The sequence below is a fragment of the Gopherus evgoodei genome, chromosome 1 (assembly GCF_007399415.2).
Source record: "Gopherus evgoodei ecotype Sinaloan lineage chromosome 1, rGopEvg1_v1.p, whole genome shotgun sequence".
In the NCBI taxonomy this organism is placed as follows: domain Eukaryota; kingdom Metazoa; phylum Chordata; order Testudines; family Testudinidae; genus Gopherus; species Gopherus evgoodei.
The window spans coordinates 190,550,984-190,571,487 of record NC_044322.1 but is presented as its reverse complement, the minus strand read 5'-3'; the positions used below and the strand labels follow the sequence as shown (position 1 = coordinate 190,571,487).

The following is a 20,504-nucleotide window of genomic DNA, read 5'->3' as shown; positions in this document are numbered from 1 at the left end:
TATCATTGAGAGTCTCTAGAGAGAATTCTGTAGAGCTACTACAGTGAGGGAAATCTCTAATTTCTGTGGGGTTTATTTTTTAAGAACTAACAAATCTAAGCCAATCTTCTGTCAGTGCAAAATAACTTGATACTATTTTAAGTGCTCAGTCCAGTTTTAAGTGACCAGGCTTCTACCACTTTGCTTGGTTAATAGCTAGTATGAGGCATAAAATTGTAGGCGTTTAAAGATGGAAAAATTATTGCATCATCTGTTGATCTAGCCAGTGCAGTACTGTATTGTTTCCTGCCATTTACAAGTGCTTTTTTTCAGTCTAAGTTAGTTTAGCAGCCTTCTGTGGGACACTAGACTCTCTTTGTCATTCAGCCTAAATTTTCCCTTGAGAATCATCTCATACTGATAATTATTCCCTCTTAGCAATACCCTAAATAATTCCTTACTTGGTGTTTATGCCCTTCAGATATGTGTACATTGTATTTTCCCTATCCCTTAATTCACTGTTCCCACATTTAGCTCTCAATCGTACTTTGTAAATCCGTTCTTCAGTCCTGCATCATTTTATTACTCATCTGAGCTCCCTCCAGTTTACTATCTTTTTGATTAATTAGGTTCCCAAAGATACAACTGCACCAGGAACATTGCATCAGCCATGTAGGAAGGGTCTACTACAGTAGTGAGCAACCTGCGGCCTGTCAGAGTAATCCAGTAGTGGGAGCTGCGAGAAGCGGTGTTCACCATATCCTTGCGGCCCGTGCTGCTTCCCACAGCTCCTGTTGGCCGGAACGGCGAACCACGGCCTCTGGGTGCTGTGGGCAGCCATGTCTGTGGATGGTCAATGTAAACAAACTGTCTTGCAGCCCCACCAGTGGATTGCCTTGACGGGTGGCCTGTGGGGCACAAGTTGTCCACCACTGTCTATTGCATCCCTGCGTATGATATGGTACTGCTGCATGTGCAACGAAAACCACACTGGTCACTTTTGCTGTTTAGACTGCTTACTGCCACTATTACCCTTAACTATCTATATATAAGTGTTAGGCTGGGTAGCAAAATATCTCATAAACTTTGCTATCTGCAGTCCAGCCTTTTGTTTTTTCCTAGTTCAGTTTCTTTCCAGCTTAGGTACTTACACTCTTCAAACACTTAGTTTTAGTTCCCTTTTTCTTGTTTATCTGGTCAAGCTATGAAATCTTTAGCCTTTGAGGATACAAGAATAAGGGAGATGGGGCCCCCCAAAATATGCATGATAACATGTATTTAATACACAGTGAATTACTGAACCACTGCAGAACTATTACAAAAGACGCTACCATCAGGCTGCAGTTTGCCTAAATGAAATAGCTACTGTTGCTGGTTGCGCTCTCTTCAACAGGGATTTGACATCTTTTGCCAGAGTCCCTGAGCTAAAGGAACTATTATCACTTTCTGATTTTGCTGAAAACTTACTTGTTTATCCAAATAATGAAGCTACCATCCCTGCTCTCTACCCTGTGTTTCCTAAAAGTTGTTTCTGTATCAATATTTAGTTATCCACTTGAGAAGTAGAATTAACAGGGACTGCATCATTAAGACAGTCACCTCTTTCAGCTCTTGTAGAATGTGCTCTGTAGAGGTGTCATTTTCTAAAGCACACTAATGTGTGTACGTTTAATTGCTCATGTAAACATTGCTGGTGTGCTTAATGTAGTGCACACGAACAGGGTCTACCTGGACCAATTATGTGCAATACGTTAGTGTGCTTTAGAACGCACCCCTGTAAGTGACCATATCCCAACATGTAGACAAGCCTTCGGATACCATCACCTAGTCTCATTACAGTGTCTCAAAGATTTACCTCTGACTTTCTCAAACAGTTTCAGTCTGGGGCCAATCTTTATACCCAAGAAAAATTATTATCTCTTCTTAAAGATATTAACTTACTATTCTTTGTCTGAAACTAGCTTTTCTCTTATGGCGGAAAGAACTTCAACTACAGATTAAGTAGTATTTTATTGTGGCCAGAAGAGCAATGGGAATATCAAATATTCTTAATTTCCAAAGAGATCAAACTAGTAAGTAAACAAGTATCAATGATATCCAGTAAACATACTCAAGAATGCTGCTCTTCTTCAGGTGAAAGAAACAGAGTATCTATACAATGAAATGTGCAAAGCTTCTAATGCACTCTATTATTTTTTTACTCACTATTACCAAATGATTGGTCTCTTCAACAGATAGTCTTTGGCATTAGTTGATATTTTAAGAAATAATATTGAGTAAATGCAAACTTTCATGGGATTTATTTTTGTCCTCACTTTAAATTGTCATACATCACTCAGGGTGCAGTGCTTTTCTATGGATATTATTTCTCTCATTGGATATATTTAATTATAAGAGTTACTGCTTGTTAATTTCCAGAGGTGATGCTTAGAATGGTGGATATACCCATGCTACAGTGGAACTCCTGTTGGTACATGTATCTAGCTTTCTGGGGCAAATCTTAATCTGGTGAACCTTCCCTGTCTCTGGGTGGATGTGGAGGTACTATAATTTGGGAGGGAAACTTATTTTTTATCGTGTTAGTAGAATATTCTTATTGTAGTTGATTTAAAATACTTACAATCATTGTAATATGTTGCTGGTTACTTGTTAGGTGAATGATACAGAAGCTAGTCTTTGCAAGCTAGCATTATTCAGTCGACACCCTGAGATGGCAAGCTGGCCTCGAGATCATAACTGGTTCTTTGCCAAATTCAACATCACCAATATCTGGGTCCTGGACTACTTTGGTGGACTTAAAACTGTGACTCCACAAGAATATTACAATGTCACACCTTAGTAAGTCCCTAAGTTTGTCATATACTTGTCTGTCTCATACTTGGAAACTGCAAACTTAGTCTTTAAACAACCCCATCAGAGATATGAGCTGTGTTGGTGTGGGGTTTTGTTTTTTTTTTACTTGTTGATATCTTTCCCCCCAAGTGATTTATTAGGTAGATGTTGGTCCCTAGTGTAAAGAAATTGTTATAATATCATGAATATTCTTGTTGATCAATCCCTGAGAGACAAAGCTTTCCCTTTAATAGTTTCCTTCCTTTCACCCTTCAGTATGCACTTCTTGTTATGTGAGCAGGAATTCTACCCACTTGTAATCTTAGCCAGTGGTGTATCTACTAAAAGTTGTGAAATACAAAAGTTTGGGACACTTTCCTTTTTAAGAAGGATCATTATGGACAGTTGTAATTGTACCTCTAACTTAAACATGATTTCCAGGGGGAAGGCTCCTCTGGAAGGAGCACTGAGAGACAGTGCTGTCTCTTTATTAAATGCAGGATGGAAAGATATCTTGTTTGGTGTAATGGTTAAGAACTGTGAGAACACTCAAATGCACTTATGCTACGGTGTGATTCTTATTGTTTGATAGATCATTATACCGGTTGCTGGATTATTCTGAGGCAGAATCCTCAAGAGTCATACACAACGCCTAAACTCTCTTATCAGAATACTGGGGTGTCTACAAATCCTGCTACATGCCCTTTGTTTTATGGGACAGAAGGCTGCAGAATGAAGTTTTCTTGATATAACTTTTTTTTTTTACCTGAAAACATACCTATGCATTCAACTTAATAACTTTTCTTATTTTTACCCTTTTGTAGGTAGAGGAAAATCCTGGATATTATCGACATACAAACTAACTTCCTGGCCTTTCGCCATGCTTTGTTTCAAGGGAGAGTATCTTCTCATTCGCTTCTAGAGCTGAGTTAATATGGAAAAAAAAAATCACAAATGCGCTCAATTTTTAATGAGCTTGCTTTGTGTATACTCCCACATGTTTGTATTCACATCTCACAAACATTTGTGTAATTGAGCTTTACTGGCAAGAATGATCACACAAGTGAATTTGCAAATCTCACGTGAGTATTCCTGTTGAGGAAAATGTGTTAATCAGGGCATAGCCATGGGTGGGCCACACCCAGGCCTACCCAAATCTGAGCCAGTGTGAATCCCCTCCCTCCCCTGTTATAGGGAATGGAGAAGGAAATGGAAAGCCTATTCTTCCCTCCTGTCTCTAGCTTTTCTGGATTGGCTAGTAACAGCTTCCCTCAACGGGGCGAGGGGTGGGGGGGCTACAAGTAGGGGGAACACAGCTGCCCTGCAGGATCATGTAAAGACACTTTATAGACCCCAGGGATTGGGGAGGGTGGAGTGCTGTGCACCCAGTGGTGGCAGGGATCAGAGCCAGATGGCGTCAGCTACAGAACAGAGAAACAGGCTGCTGCTTCTGCAGTGTGGAGCCCAGCCAAGCTCTTTCATCATTGCCCATCTACCATAAATTGGTACCCAGTCAAATTTCTATTTCTAGCTGTGCTACTGATGTTAATATGTCTGAGCACGAACAGTTTTAAAATATCAATCTGTATGGTTTTAAACAACTATGTCTAATAAATAAGGCTAAGGTTTGGTCATCGGTATTTATAGCAAAAGTCATGGACAAGTCAGGGCCCTGAATTTTTGTTTATTGCCTGTGACCTGTCCCTGACTTTTACTAAAAATACCCCTGAGTAATTCTTAGCTGCTCCTAGGGTGCTGCTGCTCTCGGGGGACTCGGGGCCAAAGGCTGGCCTCTACTCTGGCAGTGGGAGCTGACTGCTTCTGGCCACCTGTTGCTCTGAGTCCCCCGGGGACTACTCTCCAATGGCCTCTGGGGCCATCCCCGGGGCCGCTGCTCGGATGGCTCTACGGCCAGCCGCACTGGCCGCTGCAGCTGTGGAGGTCATGGAATCATGACCCCCGTGACATTCACAGCCTTACTAATAACTCAGGTTATGATTTGTTGTGGATTGTTTGCATGCAGAAGAGGGTTAAGTTTATCTAAAACTACTTGAGTATTAGCTCAGCTCTACACATTTCTCTGTCTTGATTAAATCATTTTTGTTTGTGGGCTCTCTAGAAAGAGAGAACTTCTTAAAATATCAGTTATGTTCTGGTCATAGCCTTTGGGGCAGAGTAAACTGTAACCAGCTACGTTCTGCAGTGTGGCCTGGGGCTGATGACGTCTAGAATATGGAATGGACTATTTGCATCAAGATGGTGAGTGAATTGCTGGGAACCTGAAGGCTCCAGGAACCTCGATTGCACATTATTGATGAGTACAGCTGCAGTCTGAAACACTTCCTGTTTAGGTACTTATATAGCTCTCATCATTGTAATGTAGTGATACTCAGACCTCAGTGGTTCAGGAGCCAAATTAGCAATCAACATTACCCAAAAGAGCCATAGTAGTGTGAATTTCTTGTTTCATTTACCATTTGTTATAATTATTCTCATTCTCACAGCAAAATGATTGACCAGATAGTCTACAATTGGTTAATAACATAGTAAAAGCATCCTGATTGGTTATAACTTAGATTTTAAATCATAGTGTTTTAATATTGTGCTGAAAAGAGCCACAGGAGATGCATTAAAGAACCACTCCTGGCTCCCAAGCCTCAGTCTGAGTATCACTGCCGTAGTGTGTCTCTTATGAAAACTAAATGTATCTTTCAGGCTCCTGACAAGTTGCTGACATAGCCTTAAAGTTGGGCAAAGCTTGTGTGCCCTTAATTCTTTAGAAATAAGATGCTATGAATAGTGAAAATGTCTGATACTTGCGTGTCAGTTACTAATTCTTCTGCTACTGAAAACTTCATCATATGACTGTTAAATCCACTCTTCATTCTGGAATTCCTCCACTCACTCACTCATCGCTTACATAGCATTTGGCTTGTGAATTCAGTGTAGGCACTGTGAAAAGGGGGTCCATTATTTACTAGTAGCGTATAACTTCTGAATCCATGAAGAAAAGTCTTTTGCTTTATAAATCTAATCAGTTGATAGGCGAACAACTTTATATTCTCCCAACAATAGAACTAGTTTGCGGGGCAGGTTTTTTTAAAGCATATAAGGAACTTTTCAGTGAGGGGGGGGGAGGTTTATGAAATGTAATATAGCTGTTTCATCCTTTGAAGTGGTCTTAGTTCACATTAGTCAATGAAAACGCTTATGAAAAACTTAGCTCCTTGCTCTTTAAGTGTCCCTCTGTCAAGTGGGATTGAGTTACAGAATTAAACCTCTATTTGTGTCCTATCTGATCTCCCAAGTGCTAAATTCACAAGAAGTGTCAGAAAGGACCACCTCAGCAGATTAATTTGAATTGAACTCCTAATGAGGAAGTATTGTCTGGTGGCTAGAGCAGGGGACTTGAGAATCAGGATGTCTTAGTGAGTCAGTAGCAGGCATGGAAATAGAACAGTGTGCATGGTTAAATTGCGTAACCTCTCTTCTTCGCTATAGTGTGGCAGTATTACTATTTACCATATAAAGTGTTGGAAGATTTGTAAATCACTTTGATTATCTTTGATAGATTATCAGTCTGCTGTAGGTAAACTACTCCCTTCCCTTCTTCGTAAAGGGAAAATCTAGCCAAGTTACTAAACTTTGAAACACTTTTGGTAAACTAATTGGGAAGATAATTGGGAACTGAAGAAGCTTGCATTTTGGAAATGACTCGTGTTGGATAGATAATGCTGACTCTAGATGCAGAATCAGCAAATAATTTTATATTAATATATATTTTTAAAAATTGGAGAGCTCTCAAGTGACTCTAAATTGTCAGAAGGACTTGTTGCATCCATTCTAATGGAAGTCCTTGGATTCTCTTCTTGTGCTTCTGGAGAGTGACTTATGAGTCAATGTATTTTATTCTGTATGAACAACATCTGGTGCTTGGCATTTGTAACAATTAAAATCTATTTTTATGGTAAATGGTGTTTGGTTTAGTTATTTCACAGGATTTACTAATTTTTTTTTCCACTTTCCCCCCCGTTCTTGCCATGTAGCTGTTGCTCATGGATGTATCTTATTTGCCAGAAGAAATGGAGGAGCTGCTCTGTCAAAGCCTGACTTGTCCTAATCTATCTGACTTTGTCTCCAGCTTCCTTATTCCTTTCCTACGTTAATGCTGTCACTTTTTGGTGGTCCAGAGAGCGATCTGATCTAGGGGTGGGGAGAAGATTTCATTCACATAAACCAAGACCTCGAGGAGATGTACTATACTGGGAAAGGGAGGGACTCTTTGGGTCAACTCTAGATCTAATAGGCAACAAGTCTGATTTTGACCATTCCTCTTTCCATATTTTACCACATCTAAAACTATTCCACTGATGGTCCTTGTTGCTGACATTTTCTTGTTTTCATGACTTTGTTTTTCACTTAAACCTGTTGCTCTGTATTTTACTAGTAGTGATCAAAGTGTCTTCATCTTCCTCCTCTTGTATATTAACCCTCTCCATGTTTTCAGTAGTTCTGATCCCTTAAATGTTTTTTTAAGACTACATTTTTCCACCAAAGGGATCTTTTTTACTGTCATTTTAGTTGATCACTGAAATGGGTCACTGTCTTGCTCTTTAAACCTTAAATGTGACTATACTCCTGAGTGTTCTCTATTAAGGTCTGTAAGCAGTTATACTCTCTCCTTTGCCCTGCCTAGCATGACAGTGTCCTTATATTAGTCTTTTCTCCTTGCACAGATTCCTTTGCTGTTCTGTGGATTGGGGTGGAACCATTTGTTACTACCTTCCAGTAATATTACACAATTGTTTAGGATAAATTGGTTAATATTTTTTTCCAGTAGAGTCAATGGAGCAATTTTAGATAAATAATGGGATTTTGGCCTACACTAGAACTTGGGGCAGGATACTAGGATGAATGCTTCTTTTAGAAAGCATGATACGACAACCGGAAGGATCTGGCCACATATACATTTTTCCTATCAAAGGTGCCCAGTGTAGGCCTCTGAGCTTCCAGGGGCCTGGATCTTCAGGACTAGTTATAGAATTTAAGACCAGATGGGAACACCAGATCATCGTGTGACTTGTATCTCACGAGCCACCAACCGCACCTGCACACTAAACCAAATGACCAAAATTAGACCAAAGTATTATAGGTAACAGGACACTAAATTATTATGTGCTAGAGGCAAAGAGTAGGTAGGACCAAGGCTCCTGCAGTGACAGGGAATCCTACCAAATAATCCATACCCATGTGCTGTAGAGGAAAGAGGAAAAAAAACCCCAAGGTTGCTGCCAGTCTGATCTTGGTGGAAATTCCTTCCTGACCTCACCTATATGGTGGTCAGTTAGACCCTGAACATGAATATGAGAGTGAGTGAGTGAGAGAGAGAGAGTGAAAATGAAAATGAAAATGAATGGTGCCACCTTTGAAACTCTGGCTTACTACATCCACTGTCCCATCCCCAGTCTCTGATGCTCCAGAAGAAGGAGATCAACCCTCCTCTCCCAGTACATTGGGAGCAGGGCACGTGGGGAAGAGGAATAATGGAAAAAGCCTTCTTGACCCCTGCAGGTGACTGGCTGAAGCCTTTTAGTAACATAAGATAGAAACCAGATGGGAACCCCCCAGCTGAATTTAAGAGATCCTAGCTTAAGGTGCTAGTGTGGCTATAGGTCTCGCAGAATATTTGGGCTGAAAGTTTTCACCAGGTCACTGTTAGGATAGGACAGTTGGCTGGAATCCAAGCTAGTGTAAGATACTTTTTTCTGAAAGTAGTACTATTATCAGTGCTAATCCAGTAAAACATCTGATTTCCTCATTACTTTGCTAAGGGGTAGTAATGACAAATCTTACATAAATGTTCTAGTGTCAATAGATCACTAAAGTCATTTTTTTGGATCAATAAGCAAAAGTAGCTTTGGGTTACAGCACAGAAAATGTTGAGAACAGTTAGTCTTAACAGAGCAAGGGACCAGATTCAAACTTTTGAGTTCTGTCTAGTTCCTTGTTTCCTGCCCCCACATCACCTGAGTATATTCTAAATACTAATGAATTTATCCTTGCAACATATTCTGAGCCAGGAAAATATCCCCACTTTTCAGGTAGGACTCTGAGGAAAAGGGAGACTTTAAACAACTTGCTTAGTCACACAGGATGTTTATATCAGAATCAGGAATTGAGTCCAGGTCAGTCTCGGATTGGCACCTTAATTAACCAAGAGACAGTATTTCCTTGTAGTTCTTGTTTTTGCTCATTGATTTGCTGTGTGACTTCTCTACTTGTGCTTCCCAATCTGTAAGATGGGGTCATATTTATGTAGCTCACAGATGTGATGTTTTAACTGTTTGCAAAGTGCTCTACAGCAAACTGCAGAATATGGGGTAAACATGTCAAAACAGAATAACCGTGTGTTTTGCAGTTTAAATTACTGTGTTTGAGGCAATGCTGTATCCTTGATCTTATACTGCTATACATAAAGTAGTCAGTCTGTTGCCCCAAACAATAAATAAATCCAAGCTGAGTCTTCCTTTAGTCATCTAGTTAATAGTATCATGTTTTAGAGTCATGCTTCCCTCCCTAAAGACTCTCTACACAGCAAAACATACTCATTGGAGCTTACGACATTGGTGTTTTCTAGTAACAAAAGTGGGAAGTATCCAAACTCTAATAAATTGCTGTATCACTGTTGACCACAAGAGGGTGCCATAGACTTTAGTTTCTTGGGTTGATCCGTTTTCAAACTATTACCTAGAATAGATTGATTTTGACCTGTTATAAATCCAGCTAAGAAGAATGCTGGGTCTGGGGTTCAGATACGTAGAGTTCTGTTCTCAACACTTCAAATTCTGTATGCTCTTCTCCACAAAAGAAGGCATTCTATTAGAATCATCTAATAAAACACTCATAATTCTTTTGTTTTTGTAGTTAATTTGTCGTGAAAGGTGCTGGATTAGCAGCCCTGAAAAATGAAAGTTTTTTAAATTCACACAACATGTCTAACAGAGGTGGTGGCACTACAGATTTTCCCACACCTGTCTCAACCTTCTTTTGGAGAAGCCACCACCAGTGGTTGACAGGTTTCCTTGTTCATTCAGTCCTCAGCCCTTCTGCTGAGAGTGGAGACAAATTCTGCTGATTGTGCTGATGGTTCTTTGTCATGTGGACTCTTGTCCACTAGCAAATGGACTGAGATACCTAAATCTCTTTTCGCAATGGTCAAATAGCCATTGGATAATTAACCTTTTGTTTGCTGCATAGCTGGACCAGATTTGAATGAGTAGCCTAGAGTGTTACGAGCAGTTTGTGGGCAATCAGAGCAGGAGTCAGAAGTCAGGTTGAATCAGGTACCAGAGAGTCAGAGTCCAAGACAGGCCAGAGGGCAAACCAGTAATCAGTAGGCATGCAGCATCTGGTTACTGGAGGTCAGAATCTGAGATAGGCCTGGGAATAAACCAAGAGTCAGGCAGGGTCAGAAGCCAGAGTCTGGGATCTCGCTCTGAAACCAGGCAGGCAGTATGTATTTTTACTCAGACAATTCTCTGGCATGACTTCTGGTTTAAGTACCAGTCCCAGACAATCAGGGGCTGCAAGGAGCTGCCACTCAGGTCCTGCTGGGCCGTATTTCCTGCTGGGCCCAGCCTCACATGGTCCTCCTGTGGGAACCTAGCCAATGCCTCCGGTGGTGATGTGGAGGTGTCAGCAGCCCAGAACTCCTATGGTCCCAAGCTTTAACTGTGCAGGCTCTTACACAGAGAAACAGCATTCAAGGAGAGAGTAATATTTCAAGTGCTGAATGGTCTGAGACCTTGTTAGACTAGACTACGACTTGTTTTATGTTCCATCATGGCTGAGAAGCTCAGTTAATCAATCTCTAAGGTTAAACTCTTGGAGTTGGTCCAAAGTCTTCTCCAAAACAAGAACTTTCTTCTCTTGCTTCAGGTCAGTGTAATGGGTAGTTGGTGTCACTTGGGTTTGTGCTCCGATTGGGATGAAGGCTTGCAGGTAGTGAGAGATCAGAGAAGTGCTAATTTGCTGTCCTTTGAGGCTGGTTTATTTAATTTTTAACCAAAAGGACCTTGTTGCTATGATGATGGTTAACATGCAAACCAATAAAAGTAATGGATTTGAAAATGTTTGTTTTAAAATTTCTCCCTGTTGCTAACCCTACATCTAGAGAGCCCCAGTCATTCTCCCCGTTACCCACTAGATTCTAACTCTCATTACCAGCCTTGGGCATGTAATCTTTCCAGTTTAAGTAGAATGGATGAGACACTCTGGAACTTCGCACTGAAGCTTCATAGGCAGATGCAGGGGTTACTGCTGAGTGAGAGGAGGTTGCCCCTCAAAAATGTTGCCTGGTGGGTAGATAGGAACTAGATGTTAAGACAAATGGTTTGGTGGTTTCAGAGGGCGGCCACCAACTCTTGCTGATGGCCATTCTCACACTTTTTCCTAAAGCACTACTTAGCTTTAAATTAGCTTTAAATATGCACATACACATGTCCAAATCATTGTAATTTATTTATTGCTAGCTAATAAGTCTGCTCTGAAAAGTGATGATAACAAACATACAAGTCTCACTTTTCACAGCAGACTTACTCCGTGTAAGGATGAGGGGCCAGGAGAGGCATTGGGGGGTAAGAGCCTGAAGCCCTGCCCTCTGGGTCCTGTTGCTCTGTAGCTGGAGCCCAAAGCTCCATGGCCAGAGCCTGCTATGCCAGGCAGGGCTGGATTAACTTTTTATGAGCCCGGCACCAAACATATTTGCAGCAAGGTGTATGGGGGTGAGTGGGATGGTCAGTCTCCACAGTGAAGGGTGGGCTGGGGGCAATGAGATGGGAGCAGCCCCGCTCTGTACAGCCCAGCAGGAGGGCACTGTTTACAAACCTGCAGCTGCCAGATGCACAGTGGCCAGCCCACCCCTGTGCTGCCAGCATGCCCCTTCCCCTTGAGGGCGGGCCCGCACCACAGTGCCCCCTCGCCCAGAGACCTCCACCACAGATCTCTATGCCCAGCTTCCACCCCTCCCAGAGACCTCCCCTGCTGGCCTCCCACCACAACTGCACAGCACCCTGCACACCACACCACTTGCCCATACACCTCCCAAATGCCCACCACTTTCCTTGTAGTCCCACCATCACAGCTGCACAGTACCCCTTATTCCTGAGGGGATTCTGCACCAAAAAATTAAAAAATCTGTTCACAATATTTAAAAAACCTGCAAATTTTATTTGTCAATAACTGTGGAGGCTCCAACATGGCAGTGGGGAGCACAGGCCACTGATTGCATGGAGGTGGGAGATTACCCTGCAGCCTCCCTCCACCCCACTCTGGGACAGGGACTCAGCAGGGAGGCTGCACCTGACCTGACACTACAGTGCAAAGGCCAGGCCTGCCCCAGAAACACCCTGGGGCTCTGCCCCCCCTGTGCCAGGCATACCAGGTGTGGGTGAGCAGGCTCAGTCTGGCAGCAGGATCCAAGTGCAGAGAGACTTATTGTGGGGGGATCCAGATGAGGGGTAAGAGAGTTCTCTGGGGGGCAATCTGGGTGCAGGCAGCTCAGTAGGTGGGATATGGATGCGCAGAAACTCATTGAGGAGTTGCAGGGGCAATGGGACTCTGCAGGGGATCCAGGTGAAGGTGTTTGGGGCTCAGCAGGGGGGTCTAGGCGCAGGGGAAGTGGGGTTCATTTGGGTGGGGGTCCAGGTGCATGTTGTTGGGGCTCTGTGAGGGGCTCATCAGGGTGGTACAGATGCAGGGGAGGTGGGGCTTGTCAGGGTGAGAGTTTGATGGGCTTGCTTAATAGGGGAGCCCCAGCTTCTGCCTAGGGGATGCCACATGTTGGGCTCCAGCTTCCTCCCCTGCTCCCTCTTCCCCCATCCCCTTCTCTTCCCCACCCCATGCCCCTTCCCCACTGCTCCATCTCCTCCATCCCCTTCCTTCCCCACTGCCTCTTTCCCCCAGCCTGGCTCTGCCCTGCCCTACCCTATCCAACCCCACCATAGGCACTCACTGTTGTACAGAAAACAGGATAGCTCCCAGCACACAGAAGGGGAGCTCAACCAGCACTGGGACCCAGAAAGTGGCATCTTCTGAGCAGCACCCTCTTTCTTCAGCCGGGGGAAGCTCTGTGTTTGCAGAAAGAGGGGGAGGCAGTGGCATGTGACTCCATGTGCCGCTATGCCTCACCTCTGTTTTGGGGGCATTGTCCCCCAAACTAAGCCCGTGGGCATTCTCAGCTGCAACCTTCCTCCCTTTGCTTCTCGGTCACTTTTGAAAAGGAAGCAAAGACATCTGCAGGGGATCTGTTTTCATTCCCCCAGGAGTACTCCTCACAGAACCCCCATTGCCCAGTGCCCCCCCCCACAGACCCTCCAGAGACCCACTCCCCCACAACCTTCCTGCCCCCCAACCACCGGCCTGCTGGAAGTGACTATGTCCAGGCATGGGCTGAGCCTGCAGCACTGCTGGGGCTGGTCAGGGATCCCTCTGGCCCCTTGGAAGCGGCACAACTAGCCAGGACAGAGTGGGAGCGTGGCCTGCCCCGGGCAGGCTCCCTCAGGACCCACATGCCTGGAGGGGCCCAGCTCACCATTCATGCCCCAGGTTTAGGCGGGAGAGAGGGAGGTGAGGAGGAGTGAGCGCTGGGTGGGGCCTCGGACGGGCAGAACCCAGGTAGAGCGGGTTGGAGAAGTAGGGCCACAGTCTGGACACCGTGGCCCCTTCTGAGTATGGGCCCACAGCCATGGACCCACTGGCACCAGGGTAAACCTGGTACTGACCCCAATGTTGAACCCCAAAACCTGAGCCCTACCACCCTCTGAGAATGTGGGGAACTCATTGGGTGCCTGCTCCTCCAGGGTCGTGCCCCAGATGTCTCCAAAGGGGGGCAGGGCCCAACCCTTGCTGGCAGCCCCAGCAACCAACACCAAGGCATGACATCCAGGAGCAACAGGGAGGGGAAGGGGCTGCTACTTTGCCCCTCCTACCCCAGCCCAGGAGGCTATTGCCCCAGAAAAGTCCCTGTTGGCCACATGCGGCTACAGTGGCCGCATTTGAGAAACGCTACATGAGGACTCCTTGATTCCATTTGTGGTTCTGCCACTGACTTGCTTTGTGACCTTACCCTCTCTGTCCATCACATGTTATGTCTGTAAAATGTAGGTAATACCTGCCTCACAGACCTCTTGTGAGAATAATGCTTGTAAAGCAGCTCAACGTCTTTAACGGAAAGATTTTTTTAAAAATCAAACTAATAGGACCTGTTCTGACTACTCTACCACAAAAACATAGTAAGCTGACAAAGCCCAATAGAGGAGTGTATGAGTGTAGGTCTTTGCCCATGGACCCTATTAAAGATCACTTCATCCAAGGCTACCGTGTAACTACTTGTAGGCCAAAAATGCAGCCTTCGTTTAGACCAGATATAGATGATTGTATTAAAACTTCAGCGGCAATTTTAGTATGCCTCTTGGCATTTAGTCAAGACCAAGTTACATAATCAACTACTGATTGGGGCTTTGATTTTTTTAAAAAATGTTTTTAAAAAAACCAAACCCATTTTAATGTTTTGCCCCCACAACTAAATATGTGGAAAAGCTCCTAAAAGAAAAGGTGAGAGAAACAAGGAAGAGAACCTGAAATATAGAAATGCTTCAGGGGTCACAGTAGTTTCAAGGTGTTCACCATGCCTTTATACAATAAGTCAAACTAATACATAATAGTGAGGTTTGTATAAACGTGACAATAAAGTACTGAAGTTGGTTCATACTTGAAATCAACACTTCGGGAGTGTGTGCTTTAAAAAGAAGTTCTGGAGGTTTCCTATATACAGTCCAAGGTACTGTAAACCCGTGAAACTTGTGACAGCAAAATAGGCTTTATCAGAAATCAACATGGAATTAACAGGTCAAATTATTAATAACCAGTGGATTGCTTATTTCCCTTTCTGTAGGTTAATGCGATTTGCCTACTTCTTATATTCTCTCATAATCAGTTAGGGTCTCCAGAGAATTGTGGTCTGAACAGGTTGTTTCTGGTGTAAGAACCAGCTGCTGCTTTTCAATGTCAGGCATCTGGAAAGTGACACTATCCTGCTTGTTCAACAGGCTGAGAACTGGTGCATGTTCATAGGTGCCCCACATTAAAGTTCTTCTAATGTTTAGATATATTTCTAACACGTTAATCAGGCTGAACATTTAAAAACAAAGAGGAACAGATGACTGCAAGTCACAAGAAACTAAGCAGCGAATGGGAGTTTTCTGGTATAATACACAGATGCCTGTTTATTTCCCATAGGACATGTTTATCTCTTGTGTTACACAGGTGTCTGTTTTCTTCTATTCTACAGTAGCCTGTCACTTTAGATGTGGCAGGGCTTCTGTTTACACTCTGCAGCTGCAAGGGATACTGGAAGCTGAGTGGGAGGCCTTAGGAAAGCAATATTTTGACTCCCAGAGGGAAGCAGCTGTAGTAAGACAAACTCCTCTTCACTGTCTGTTGGGAGCATCTGAAGCAAGAGCAGGAGCCAGGAATTCTTCCTTATACTTCTCCATACAGGGTATTGGCAAATATGCAGAGGGGGAGGGGCTAATCCCCTTGGAATGCAACCATTAATACTTGTTGTGCAATCATTATTGCATTTCAAGGGGATTAGTACACAGAGGCAATTACAGCAGAGTGAAGCTTCACTATAAGTTCCAATGCACTAAAATGCAGTGGAGCAATATCGGACTGACTGCCTCTGGACTGGAGGTTCTCAGGACAAATTTTTTGGTGGCCTCAGAGTACAGCCACCAACTCTGACTGGTGGCCGCTCTCATACTTTTTCCTAAAACACTTACTGGTAATTAGCTTTAGGAAAAACAAATAAATATGCACATACACATGTCCAAATCATTGTAATTTATTTATTGCTAGCTAGTAAGTCTGCTGTGAAAAATGATATCAACAAACATACACACAGCAGACTTACTCAGCCCTGCCAAGCCTGGGGACAAATTAACCCCTGGATGGGGGGCCGGGGGAGGCATCGGGTGACTAGAGCCTGAATCCCCGCTGCCAGAACCTAGGGCTTGTTGCAGTGCAGCCAAAGACCGGGACTGGAGTCCAAAGCCCCACGGCCAGAGCCTGCCACCCTGCTACCCCAAGGCTGAACCCCAAAGCCTGAGCCCCACCCCCCCCCGGGAAAGTGGGGAACTCACTGGGTGCCTGCTCCTCCAGTATTGTGCCCCAGGTGTCTCCAAAGGAGGGTAAGGCCCAATCCCTGCTGGCAGCCCCAGCAACCAACACCAAGGCAGGGCATCCAGGAACAACAGGGAGTGGGAGGGGCTGTTACTTTGCCCCCTCACTTCCCCAGCCCAGGAGGCTGTAGCCAGAAGAAAAGTCCCTGGTGGCTGCATTTGAGAAATGCTGCTCTAGACTACATTTTGTCAATGTAAGTCAGTAGCTTGCATACCATAAAGAGTGATATGCAGACTTCTCTTTTCTTTGCAGTGTCTTGTGCATGAATGGCAGGTCCAGTGGTGGGCTACATCCCGCTCACCATATAGAACTACTACTGTCTATTTGGTATCCATTATCTTTGTGTGAGCATCTCCAAAAATGATTGTAAGAGCTTGGTGTTGAATTAGTTTCTGGGGACTACAACACTACCATTTATTGCTGAAAATAGACAATGTCTGTAGAGCCTGGCCTTTCTCCAACGTCTTCCAGATCCTCCAACAGGTGACAGAGGCATCAAGTTTGTCTGAAAGTACTAACTATAGCAGGTAGGATCAGGAGAATCAGACCTGCTGATAACAGATCTGCCCTTAATCCCAGCAGTCTGTATTGATGATTACAGGTAGGGTCTCTGTGGTAGCAGTGCGTGAGCCAGAGGGCAGTGTGTCATTATTTTTATCCCCAGCTTGACTGTGGTGCAGGTTCATTTTTAGTTTTCATTTATTTCCTGTTTAAACTCCAAACCCTGCTGCTTCTTTATACCTCAAGCAAGCACACCCAGCAAGAATGAAAACAGGCTGCCTTGGGGATGGATTAGCCCCCTGTATCAGAGAAGCTTGTGCTAGGTCTGCCTATGGCCAGAGAGAAAGATTGCCATATTGACACAGCATCTGGTGAATGTATGTGTTGTGTACTCTAGGAAATTTACCAATAAGCAACAAGTATCAGAAAAAGGTGCAGCTTAACAATGCTGAGCACAGTTGAAATGGAAGTGTGCAGTATACCAAACTGTTCAGTACATTTCCAGAAACCATGGTTAAACCCATCTCCCTCTGCCAGTAATGGGTAATTTCCCCAATACACATGGTGCTAGACATATACTCAAGATAGCTAAAAGCTTCTCTTAACCCCTCAGAGAAGGTCTGCTGTCTCCACTGTGGACTTGACTCGCTATAAAGTTGCAAGATTTGACAACGTTGCATTGATGAGAATTTTGTCCAGTTTTGTTTTCAATATTCCAAGCAATGGAGTTCCTCACCACTTCCCGGTGGAGACTGTGCCATAACTTAACCGATCTCTCTGTTATGAAGGTTTTTTTGGTATTCAAACTAAATTCCCCTTTCTTAATTTCATCTCATAATTCTTAGTTACCTCCTTTGTACCAGCCTAAATAATTCTGCTCCTTTTATTGGCCCGTTGCTGCTCAAGTCAATGGTAAAACTCAATTTCATTGGGTAATATTCAGGGAAATGTGTGCTCTGATCACTCCCTTGAGGCTGTTTCTTCTGTCCCTTTAAAAATTCTGGCAAGCTAATTTCTCCATCTACATACTGGGCATAATAATGCTTAGCTGCTGCATCAGGCATGCTGATGAGGCTAATTGAATTCTTTGAGCTCCTCAAGGAAAAACAGTGGAATGGCTCACTATTATTAACACTGTGAGCTGACAACAGCTAGCCAACTGACTAAGAAAAGAGCCCTGGAGAATGAAATCTGCCAAGTTACTGTTCACTTGAAATAACTCTTCTGTTACTGCCTACATAGTTTGTTAAATTGGAACTGGACTACTAAAAGGCACCTTGGTAGTCTCCTATTTGAGTCTTTTATTTTGAATTGTATATTAAGTGCTGGTTGAAGGTGTTAGGGTATGTCTACACCTACAATTTTGCAGCGCTGGTTGTTACAGCTGTGTTAGTACAGCTGTACAGGGCCAGCGCTGCAGAGTGGCCACACTTACAGCAACCAGCGCTGCAAGTGGTGTCAAATGTGGCCACACTGCAGCGCTGTTGGGAGTGGTGCATTGTGGGCGGCTATCCCACAGAGCACCTCGTCCCATTTTGGCGCTGTGGCTTGTGGGAAGGGGAAGGAAGTGTGATTGTCTTTCCGCTTCCTGTTCCAACGCCCCGTGGTGCTTTGGTACACATTCCGAGCAGTGTGGCAGCATTGTGATTGTACAGCGCTTTTTCTGCGATTTTTTTAATAAATGGATCCTGAGCAGCTGACGACCTTATTGATGAATGTTGCCAGCACATCGCGCTTGGCAGTGGAGCTATTCCTTCAGCTGCAAAATGAGAGTGAGAGTGAGAGCGACAGTGACAGTGACAGTGACAGTGAGGAGTCAGACGATGATATTGAATCACCTCACTGTGAAGACAGTACATTGCTTGTAGCAGTAACAGACGTGCTCAGCTCCGTGGACCAGCGCGTTTGGGCTCGGGAAACCAGCACTCAGTGGTGGGATCAAATCGTCCTGCAATCCTGGGATGACGAGCAGTGGCTGCAGAACTTTCGGATGAGAAAAGCCACTTTCACGGCACTGTGTGCTGAGCTCGCCCCTACCCTGCGGCGCAGGGACATGAGATTTAGAGCTGCCCTGCCTGTCGAGAAGCAGGTGGCTATTGCAATCTGGAAGCTGGCAACTCCAGACTGCTTCCGATCGGTGGCGAACCAGTTTGGAGTGGGAAAGTCTACCGTTGGAATGGTGCTGATGCACGTTTGCAGGGCCATTAATCGCACCCTGCTAAGAAGAATCGTGACTCTTGGGAACGTGCAGGACATTGTAGATGGCTTTGCAGAAATGGGGTTCCCTAACTGTGGAGGAGCAATAGATGGGACGCATATTCCTATTCTGTCACCACCCCACCTGGCATCAGAGTACGTTAATCGCAAGGGGTATTTCTCCGTGGTTCTGCAAGCGCTTGTGGATCACCGTGGGCATTTCACTGACGTTTACTCAGGATGGCCTGGAAAGGTGCACGATGCATGCATATTTCGGAACAGTGCCCTGTTCAGGAGGCTGAGGGCCGCGACTTTTTTTCCAGACCGCAAGATCACAATAGGGGACGTCGAAATGCCCACTGTGATCCTTGGAGATCCCGCTTACCCCTTAATGCCATGGCTCATGAAACCATATACAGGGAAGCTTGACAGGAGCAAGGACCGGTTCAACTACAGGCTGAGCCAGTGCAGAATGACTGTGGAGTGTGCTTTTGGCCGTTTGAAAGCTCGCTGGCGCTGTCTTTATGGGAAGCTAGATTTGGTGGAAAGCAGCATCACCGCTGTTATATCCACGTGCTGCACCCTCCATAATATTTGTGAAGGGAAGGGTGAAAGATTCAGTGAGGAATGGACCTCCGAGGTTCGACGCCTGGAGGATGAGTTTGCTCAGCCATAGAGCAGGGCTAATAGGGAGGCCCAGGAAAGGGCTTCAAGGATTAGGGATGCTTTAAGGGAGCAATTTGATGCTGAGAGCCAACAGTAATGTTTGATGCATTTGATGTGCTTTGCTTTACCTTGCTGTGTAATATTTACCACTTCCAGCAACAATAAAACGTAGTGAAAGAAATAGAAAAAAAAACTTTATTCAGCATACAGTACATAACAGGCAAGGGGGTAGGGGTGGTGGACTGTACATTTACAGGTTTTAATATGTCCTATTTTGATCAATATTCACTGTCTGCTGCACTTCAGGATTACTATGCTGCAGAATAATGGGGGTGGAGTGAACAGGGTAAGAATTATAGTTATCAGGGCTGGTAGGTGATCTTATAGGTGTTGGGGGCAGCTGGGGATAATACGGAACTGGCTGCTGGAGAAAGTTGTTTTGTGGAAATACTGGGGAACAAGGAAGAGGGCTTTGGGAGAGCTGTGGGTTACCATGGTACATATTTGTCTGCATGGCTACAAGAGACTCGAAAGACTCAGTTTGGTGAGACAGGAGGCTTATCATCTGCTTTATGGTTTTTTTGGCAGACAATTCCTTTCTCCTGCTTTCTGTTTGCCTCCATTCATGTACAGTCTTTCTCCACTCATGTACACTGCTTCTCCATTCATAGGTCTTCTCTCTCCATTCCTCTGTCTTCCTACTTTCTCTGTTGTAGTGGCTCATTATAGACTTGATCAATTCCTCTTTTGATTTCCTAGGATTCCGTCTCAAGTTCTGCAACCTACGTGAGGCCGGTGATACGGCTGCAGTAGTCAAGGTCCCTAGAAAACAGAGAGATAGAACTATGTAATACACAGAGGCATCATTGTTTATTATCACAGTTTGAAGGACTTTTTAGACTTTTGGTAGCATCCTTCTCACATAACTCACATAACACAGGGAGGGCAGGCAAGCCAAGTCATGGCGAGCAATGGGGTGAGTGGTTTTGCCCCGATTTCCCCTTGGGACTGGGAATTGACCGGGGGGTGGGGGGAACGCGGTGCTGGATGCCTGCTCGGAGGGTGGGTGGGAAACACCAGAGCACAGC

The 20,504-nt window shown here is 44.5% G+C and overlaps 2 protein-coding genes across 3 annotated transcripts in view; both read left to right on the top strand.

Moving 5' to 3' along the window:
• CREG1 (cellular repressor of E1A stimulated genes 1) overlaps window positions 1-6,783 on the top strand; it is a 41,143-nt gene extending 34,360 nt beyond the window's left edge. For both annotated transcript variants that reach the window (XM_030581121.1, XM_030581122.1), the window contains exon 5: window positions 4,803-6,783. The gene's annotated coding sequence lies outside the window, so the exon portion shown is untranslated. The remainder of the gene's footprint in view (window positions 1-4,802) is intronic.
• The window catches only part of CD247 (CD247 molecule), a 114,468-nt gene that overhangs the window by 5,625 nt on the left and 88,339 nt on the right, over window positions 1-20,504 (top strand). The gene's annotated exons all lie outside the window — the stretch shown is intronic.